Below are 10,001 nucleotides of genomic sequence, written 5' to 3'. Positions count from 1 at the left end.
TATTATGTATATATTTAAGCACATATTAATTTAAAAAAAGCTATTGCATATGCTTTATTATTGTAAAGAAGTGGAAACTAGACTTATTTACGTATATAGAAATATGATCTGTAAAATTTAACTATTATAATATCGTTATATTTAATTTATACTTCAATATGTAATTAAAGAACACAATAAATATACAGGGTGGTCCATTTAACTTGAGACATCGCAATATCTCGAAAACTAAACATGTATCCAGAAAATGTTTCATGTGAAGTTTAAATGGTTTCCAGGGGACCATAAAATGACGTCATTGGTTTGACCTTGACATTCTTCGTATCCCAACTTCACAAAAGATATATTCATTGATTGTAGTGTTTTTCTATATAACTCGTAGGAACACACAATATTTGGTTCTTTTATTTTAAAATCATTGTACATCATCTGAATATTGAGATCTGTAGGTAAATATTTTCGGTTGGGAGCATGCACCCTGCGATAGTGTGATATGGAAGGCTCAAAGGACTTAATATGATTTATTATGGACGTTCTGTCTATTTTGTTTGTACGTGAATGACTGCCACAACGATCCGAAGTTGCTTGCAAAGAACTATTAGGAGTATTTTCAAGCACAGTACGTAAACATTTATCCACTTTGTTGTTGAAACCCATAGTTACTAAAAAGAAAGTTTTTCAAACTTCTTGGTCAATATCCCCATCATCTGGACAAACATAAGTCACAGTAAAGTTTCTGCGTGAATTTAAACCAGCAGTACGTCTTTTTACAGGTACTTTTTTTTGTTTTAGAGTACATATAGTTTTTTCGTTCTTATGGTGTCATTGCCCAAAACTCTTGGTTAATTTGTACTCGCCTTTCATATGAAATTTTACTAATATATTTTTTTGCATACAGCAGAACAAGGTTGTTTGACGCGATGCTTATTTTTTAAATTTTCCAATTTAAGAAGACTCCTTTCTCTAAGTGGGATCTTATATTTTCTTCTCTTCCTTTTTGTCCCGCGTGTCGTAAAATGTTCATCGACGTGAGTTAGTAGCTTTTCCATGATAAATTTTACTGTTTCCTCAATCGTCTCATTACCATCATCTTTCTCTGCAAAAATTTTATTTGTTGGGCTTTCCAACATATTTTCGTCCGATTCACTTGATTCCATATCTGAACTAGAAACATAATAATCCGGATCATTTGCCTCAGTCTCACTACGATTTGTTTTTGAGCAACTTGCTAAAGATCGATAAACTTCCTTTTGCTCTTTAAGCTGTTTGTTTAATTCGGTTGTTAGAGCCAAAATTTTTTTTGTTCTGGAACTTGGTTCGTTCATCTTAATAAATAATATACCTAGAACCAAAAATGTACAGTATGTTAGTACTTGATTTCTCATATATTTCAATATATTCTTGTTTTTGGCAATCCATGGACAAAAAGAAATCATAGTTGTATTAATTTTCAATATACGTTATATTAAATATTAAATAACTAAAACAAGTATATATGAAGCCTATAACTGCAAAACCAGAAATTTAATGTATGTATAAGCTGTTTCGAGTTAAATCAGAGGAACCTGCCAAAATCATAGCTTTATACTAATAAACTTTCCGTTTTGACTAAAACATTTAAACTTTTGATAGTAAGTAATTAATATTGCCTCGCTCATAAAGGTAAAAAGATATTTTCCTAAAAAAAATAGATATGTCTAGTTTTGCACCTAAGGCTAGCAAATATTTGCTTTTGTAGCCAGCAACATTATAGATGGCGCAATCGGAAACGAATGATAGTTCTGCATGTTTACGCCACCAGTCAAGGAGGAAGTAGCTTCAAACACATATTTTGCAAAAGCTGACAAAATTCAAGGCGCTTCTCAAAGTCTCCTTTCAAGAGTTCGTAATAAACTTGCATCTTTTAAAATAATTACTTGTTCTTTTAATATCCATACCTACATAGATACTGCATGCTGATTATCTAGGACCGACCGAATTAACTAAGCTTCTACTCAATCTTGCTAACTCGATTACGATATTGGCGGCTGATTGGGGCATTTTTGAATTAATAACTCACAAACTTCCTGATGCGTTGTAACTTGATTACCGTAGCCAATCATCATTAAGACCTCTATGCGCTGTGTCTCAGTAAGCCGCATATTAATGTAATTTAGTGTTAAAAAAACGAAAATAGACTGAAAAACTAGTAAAACATTACCAAAATACCCACAAAACTGGTAACAATAATGTAGCCTACTATGGAGCTATTCTAAAATATTGAATTTTCGAGTTTTGAATAAAAATAACTCCAACACGCTTTGACTTGGATATAGCACATGCTACACAAAAAATGTTTAAATAAAATTGGGTTGCAATTTGAAAAAAAAAATCAAGCAAAGCTTTTTTGAAACATCCTGTATAAAATTTTTGTTTCGCAAAATATGCCTCGAAAGAAAATAAAATCGACGAGTCCGAGCAGTTAAAAAATTTTTTTCACGAGATATTGAATTTATTCCTTACTTTACGACCACCCTGTATATCATTGATATATAAACTTTATATACAGGGTGTTATATAAGTACGTGGCCAAACTCCAGGAGGTGATTCTATGAGTAATTTCAAGATGAAAAGTTCACGTAAACATAGGTCCAGAAATGCTTCATTTTCAAGATACTTAGGTCAAACTTTTTTTCAAAATAGGTTTTTCCTAAATATCTTAATAAGCTTTTAGTCGATTTTGTTTAAATTTTACAGTGATAATAAGGGCAGTAAGAGGCTGATTTGGTACCAATTAGATTGAAATTATTATGTCCAGTGGCAACCCGGAAGACACCCTAACCAATATTTTTGACACAAAAATTATGCGCCACAGACTTTTTTTCAATGTTTTTAAAACTTTTGTTTTTTAAAGCTTTTTCAAACTTATGAGTTTCTTACATATCACTCTTCGTTTGCGAGAAATTAAAAGTTAAAAGCACGTTATTGCATGTTCCTGGGAAAATGATCTAATAAAATATTAGAACCAACAAACTAATTAAGCAATGAAAATTAGCTGTCGCTTGTATGTATTCGCACAGATTAAAACTAATTTTGATAAGACAAATTAACATAAAACAGCAGTGTTTTAAAAGTAACAAAAAATTAAAGTGAAAAAAATAGATTAGTTTTTAGTATGGTAACTTAAAAAACACATTTTTGGATGAAGTGCAACATCACACTTCTGGCATCTGAATGCTGCTTGTTTGTGGCAAAATGCGTAGCAGGTTTGCTTTTCCTGATAATTCACAAGATGATCCATCCGATCATATCTGGACTCATAATGCAGGTATTTGCCTGGTTTAGATGGCCCCCGTTTTGTTTCTTTCTTATATGTTTTTAATAATTCCGCAGCAATACACCTCCTAAACTGCAAATGATCCATTTTCCCGCCAGAATGTTTATGAAGTTGCCATGCGTTTTGTTCTGCCATATCCAAAGCATGTGAAAACTAGCAAAAATACCACTTCTTTCCTCTGATTCCTACGCGGTAAAGGCTTATATTTTGGTCAGCCCTATCAACACCGCCCATGTTTTCGTTGTATTTTTTGATCAAACATGGCTGCTCAACATGTATCATTTTCTTTTCTTTCTGAGAGAAGCGTTTGACTTGCTGTGTCGGAAAAGGAGATGTTACATTTGAGGTGATTGTAACAACACTATTGTCATTCCATTTACATACAATATTATGTTGGTTCTCCTCTAAAAGATAATCAAAACTACCACGGGATTTTTTCTTGAACATACTGGATTTTTCAAGAGGGCAATCTGATAGTCTATTTTCTCGCAGAGTTTCTGTACATTTGAGCCCCCTGGAGGTCAGCTCAGCCAACAGACGTAATGACGTTAAAAAATTGTCAGAAAAGATATGGAAAGGAGCTTTTTCACATTGAGACTGAATAATATCAGCAAACTGAAGTACAACACTAGCCCCTAAGCCAAGAGGACGATATTTTTCAGAAATAATAGTTGTGGACCCTTGATACGGCTCAAACCATTCAATTTACCCCTTTTTATTTGTTCCTACCCATACCTGATAACCCCAACGAATGGGCTTTCCTCGGATGAACTGTTTTGATCCATGACTGCCGTAATAGGGTACCATCAACTCGTCCACGCTATGGCACTCTTCAAGGGGTGCAAATGACTGAAATTTCTTATTCAGTGTAGAAAACAAAGGCCTCAGTTTCGAAAACTTATCGGAATTTTCAAGATTGTTTTTATCATTCAGGTGCAAATTCTGCATTATAAAACTAAAGCGATCTCGAGAAATCGCCGAATAGACTAACTTATTTCCTGCGTCACTGTTATTTTCCCATTACATTGACCGTCGAGGAAATGAGTTGTATCCAGAGAGCAGTAAAACACCAACGAAACAATTTATTTCACTGGAATGTATATCATCTTGGCTATTATGCTGAATAGCATACAAATTGGAATATTTTTTTTAAGTCATTAATTTCGTCATCTATAAACAAAAAAAATAGTTCTAAAGGAGATAAAGAATTTATTGGACCACTTGCGTTTACCCATTCTGGAAAATCTTGGTTGATGTCATTTTTTTTCCAAGAGTAATTTGGTTTTGAGGTCGATAATTTTGGTCGTTTTTTCGTAAGAAAGGTAGACAAAGGTATCTTAGGTACCTTTGTCTATATCGTCGCTATCAAAATCACTCTCAACTGTAGTTTGGTTAGATCCCTTGTTTTCAAATATAACCTCAACTTCAGTCATCAGCTGACTTCCAGGGAGGTTGTTTATATCTACTTCATTTTCGTCGCCGGAATCTTCATCAGTGTTATATTCATTTGCGTTAACTGGCTGTAGAACGGCAATAGCATCAGGAATCAACTCATCGTCATCAAGGTTTTCATTTCCTGCTATGAGTTCATGAAGTTTCAAGGGCCGCTTCCAATAACTGCAAATATAAGGAAAAAATCGAATAATACCGGATTTTCCTACTGTCCGTTAAAACGGACATCGGTATTTGAGGTTATATTTTTGCCGGTGAGATGAAAATTTTTAACTTATTTGTTTACAAGTATAAAGATTGATGTTTTCCAAAATTACTTATTCACAAGATGGAAAAATAATATGAATAGTTTATCAGTATATTTACCTATAATTATCCATTGTTTACAAGAAACGAATCACCTGTTATTCCAAACACTTTCTCGCATACAGAACTCTCCCTTTAAGACGTTAGAAAACAAAATTTTGCTAAAACACGCGTTTCTAACAACGAATAACCCAACGTTATCTAACGCGGAGTGACAGAGTTTCAAATCTGCAGCGAACTATTAGGTGATTGTTATAACGGACGGTAGGTGTATCGGGGTTAAACATGTCTGACTTTCACATAACTTACTTAAAAGAGTGCGTACTTAACGATTGCATTTATTTGAAGTGTTTCGAAGAGTATTAAGCTAATAAAATTACAAATATTGGAAAACGGTTAAATTTACAAATACAGAAATGGCCGATATGGATTTTGTGTGTAGAATGGCTGAAGGCAATTCTAGAGCGGCTAGGGGTATTTATCAATAAAGATATACTAATCGCATTATACCAAATAGACAAACATTTGTGAGAATTTGAATTTGAATACATCAAAGGCTGTGCGAATCAGGCACATTTCAAAGGTCGGCTGCTGTAATTGGAAGACCTGCCATAGTAAGACCAGTGGAGATTTAGGAAGCAGTTTTACACGAAGTTAGGCGCAGCCCCGATACAAGTACACGCAAAATTGCGGAACAATTAAATATTTCTCACTTTACTGTATGGCACATTTTTAAAGAATATCCTGTATCCTTACCACATACAGCGTGTTCAAACGTTATTACCTGGCGACTTTCCCCCACAAGTTGTTTATTTTACTTGACTTTTGCACCTATAGGTAACATTTCCAAGATTTTTATCCCGTATTTTATTTACCGATGGAGCGTGTTTTTCCCGAAATTCATATATAAACTTTGATAATAATCATATCTGGGCTAAAGAAAATCCCCATGCGGTTACAGAAGTTAATTTTCAGCAACAGTTTTCCGTAAATGTTTGGGTGGTATTGTAGATAATCATCTCATTGGACCTCATTTTTTACCCCCGAGATTAAGAGGTCAAGAATATCGTAATTTTTTGAAATTTATTTTACCTGGATTATTAGAAAATGTCTCGCTAGAAGTAAGAGAAGTAACGTGGCTCATGCAAGATGGCGCTTCACCTTACTTCAGCATAGTGTCTCGCCAATTTTTGGATGCAACTTTTGGAGAAAACTGGATCGGGCGCGCAGGTCGACAGTCATGGCCACCCAGGTCACCAGACATAAATCCGTTAGATTTTTTTCTTTGGGGCATTTAAAGTCCCTCGCTTACAAAACTCCAGTCAACATTGAAGAAGAATTAACCCAACGGATACGGGATTCATGTGATCAGATAAGACATACGCCGGGAATATTTCAACGAGTTCGGCAATCAATGTTAAGACGAGCTAATGTTTGCGTTAAGGTTGAAGGAGGGCATTTTTAGCAACTATTATAAGTCTGATATTATTTATTGTTAATTTTTTTTATTAAAATAAAAGTTTAAGGGTAGATCTAAAAACAGGTTTTTTTTTTAAATTTGAACAAAATCGACTGATAGCTTATTAAGGTATTTTGGAAAAACCGATTTTGAAAAAAAAATTGACTCGCTGTGTCTTGAAAATGAAGCATATCTGGACCTATGTTTATGTGAACTTTTCATCTTGAAATTATTTACAGAATCACCTCCTGGAGTTTGGCCTGGAGATAACACCCTGTATGTGTTATATAGGCAAACAAAAATATGTATTACTTATTCATGTCAAAAATGAAAACAGCTCAATTAAGGGGCAAAATCCGTCAATTTTTCGTACCGTCAAATATTGTAGTTACTTCACATAAATTTAGTGCTAAAATTTACTCTTACATACTCAATCCAAAATTTGGATGACTGCACATCTATTAAGCAAGAGTCATATAGATCTTTCCATACTGAGTTGACATTGAAGCGATTCGAGTGACCCTTAGCTACTCTAATACTTGGTCTTCTTATTTCGAAGAACATACCAGACGGCTATGTTATTAGCGAAAGAATATAATATTAAAGAAATCTGTCCTAATTATTGGCTTATTGCAGTTTTTAAGCCTCTAATAGAATATTCCTCTAGAGATATTGTTGCAAAAAATCATTACAAGCATTAGTTCTAAATTAAATTTACAGTCTAAAATTACTGAACTTTTTTTCAAAAACATGCTTGAGTTAGACTGTCTTGATTATCAAAGTCATTATCAAATATACATTTCCTACCAGTCTTGTGAAAGATTTCCAGAAAAGTTGTGCAAGCTAGATTTGAATATCCTTAAAGGGCCTTTTACACGATCAGTTCAGTTCTCATTTCAGTTTCATTTTCCGTGTTCATTTCATTTCAGTCCGCAAAGAGCTACATTTTTACATGATCCGTTTTAATCGTCTCAGTTGTCTATTCAGTCCGCTGATGTATCTTTGTTCGCATTGTGTCGAAAACCAGAGAAGCAAATCATAGAAAAAATAATGTTATAGTATTTTTTAAACAGTGTTCATAGTAATAATATCAGGTGATATCATCATTGACGAAGACGGTCCTATTCCAATAGCTTTAGCTTTGGCACTAAAGAAGCCGCGGAAGAAAAGAAGCCAATGGAGTAACGCTTGGTATCTAAAAAGAAACTCATTATCACATATAAATTTAATGAAAGAACTTCGCTTAGAACCATGTGATTGGTTAAACTTTTTACGGATGAATGAAGATGCGTATCTGCTACTATTACTGTAACGCCTATTATAGAAAAACAGGACACTAATATGAGGGAGGCTCTAACTCCTCATGAAAGGCTAAGTGCGACACTAAGATTTTTGGCAAGTGGAAGCACTTACCAGAATCTTAGGTTTCATACTGTAATATCAACACCAAGTCTAAGTAAAATAATACCTGAGACATGCTAGGCAATTACTGAGGTACTCAAGGATTATATAAAGGTAAGTAATGCACATAAGTTGAACCGTTTACAACGTGTTTAATAATAAAAGTAAAAACGTTTTTCATTAGATCATATTTGTCCTAAAAATAAGTTCATTATGAGAAGTCATATTTGGGGTCCTTTCACTTTGTATTACATTCTGAGGATTTGGGAAATGGGTGTGTGGAAGCTGGGGAGTCGTAAAATGTCCTTGTGTCTGTAGTCGCGTCCGAAAATAATCTTGTGATGGCTGTGGGGTTAATGAAAAGTGGCTCTGTGGTGGTTGAATAGCTGGAGCATGGCTTGAGGCTTCTTGTGTTGATGAAAATCTATTTAATGTTTGCATATGCCATTTCAAGGGGCAAATTATTTAATTCATCAGCTACATGCTTGCCAAAGCTATCATGCTTTCCGAGTACTATGCCATCACTCTTTTTTAATCGGTCAGCCACCAACTGTAGCACCTTTTTGTTCGAAGATACAACTTCATCTTGTTTTGTGTTACTGGATGGTCGCTTGAATCCTGATGGTGATGGGGATGGTCTCGTGGATTAAGACTGAGACGATGATTAGCTCCGTGCATAACATTCATGTTCTACTGGTTCTTTTTCATTGATCGACTGCGAGTCATCCTGAAACGAAAACAAAACATGCATTAGATATTTTCATATTTTATTTTAATACAAACTTTCATAATATTTATTTTATAACTACTACTTGACTATTTTTTGTTCTCCCGTAGCTCCCAAGGAATGAATTTGAATGGAGAAAAGTTGCGGAAGGTTTTCGTGAAAGATGGTAGTTCCCAAATTGTGTAGGAGCTGTCGACGGAAAGCATGTACGCATAATTCCGCCAACAGGAAGTGCATCACTATACTGGAACTACAAGAAATTTCATAGCATTGTCCTCATGGCTGTTGTGGATTCAAATTACGAATTTATAATGTGTGATGTGGGAGCCTATGGAAGCATTTCAGATGGTGGCGTAATTTCCAGCACTAATTTTTACGAAAGATTAAGTAACAACCGTCTGTATTTACCTCCCGATGAAAATTCAAAAGGTAGCACCTCCGCGTTTCCGTATTTATTTGTGGCAGACGAGGCCTTTGCATTAAGGCGAAACGTTTTGAAGCCATTCAATAAGAAACAGTTGAATTATGAGCGGATGATCTTTAACTACAGATTATCAAGAGCAAGAAGAATCGTCGAAAATGCCTTTGGCATATTGTCAAATAGATTTCGAATTTTCCATTCTGCCATAAATTTGAGAGATACTAAAAATGTAAATACCTTGGTCCTGACGTGTTGTTACCTCCACAATTTCTTAAAGAGGCAGTCCCAAGACTCATACATCATACCCGATTTAAATGACACGAATTCAGAGATATGTGAAGTGCAAGGGCTAGTAGATCTCCAAAATTACATCAATAGCGGCAATGTTAGTAATCATGCTAAATACTGTCGAAATGGGTTCGTAGAATACTTTGTAAATGAAGGACGAGTTGAATAGCAAGATGATTTAGTGCAGAAAACATATTTTTGATAATTTTTTGGTTAACTTAAACAATTTAAGAACAAAATAACTTCGTTTTTCATAGTTTTTGCTTTATGAATTATTTATGGATTATTTAAACACTTACCGCTCCCTCATTGTCACTGTCGTCATCCATGGTGCTCACATTAGTTTGGGTGAGCTGTTGGTCGCTAAGGAATGAAAGAAGATCATAATACCATAGTGAAGGTGAGTACTCCTCTCACTGCCCTTGACTCTTATAATTTCCTTGTTAAAAGTTGAGCGCAGGCTATTAATTTTAGATTTTACCATCGCCTTTGTTGCTGCGTTATATTCTTTAAATTTTTCCAATAGGAGACTGTAAGCAGTCTCCCTGATATTTACATTATGATAGTTAAGATCTTTCTTTCTCCATAAACATGGAGACGCTTTATAAATTTCAATAAATTCCACAATAAA

The 10,001-nt window shown here is 34.5% G+C and overlaps 1 pseudogene; it reads left to right on the top strand.

Annotated features, from left to right (window-relative positions):
- The first annotated feature begins 5,490 nt into the window (after nt 1-5,490).
- Nucleotides 5,491-9,553, top strand: LOC126744773 (uncharacterized; annotated as a pseudogene).
- The last annotated feature ends 448 nt before the right edge of the window (nt 9,554-10,001 follow it).

Source organism: Anthonomus grandis, chromosome 14 (assembly GCF_022605725.1).
Source record: "Anthonomus grandis grandis chromosome 14, icAntGran1.3, whole genome shotgun sequence".
Lineage (NCBI taxonomy): Eukaryota > Metazoa > Arthropoda > Insecta > Coleoptera > Curculionidae > Anthonomus > Anthonomus grandis.
The sequence above is the reverse complement of the archived record's forward strand: the minus strand, read 5'-3'. Positions and strand labels throughout refer to the sequence as shown.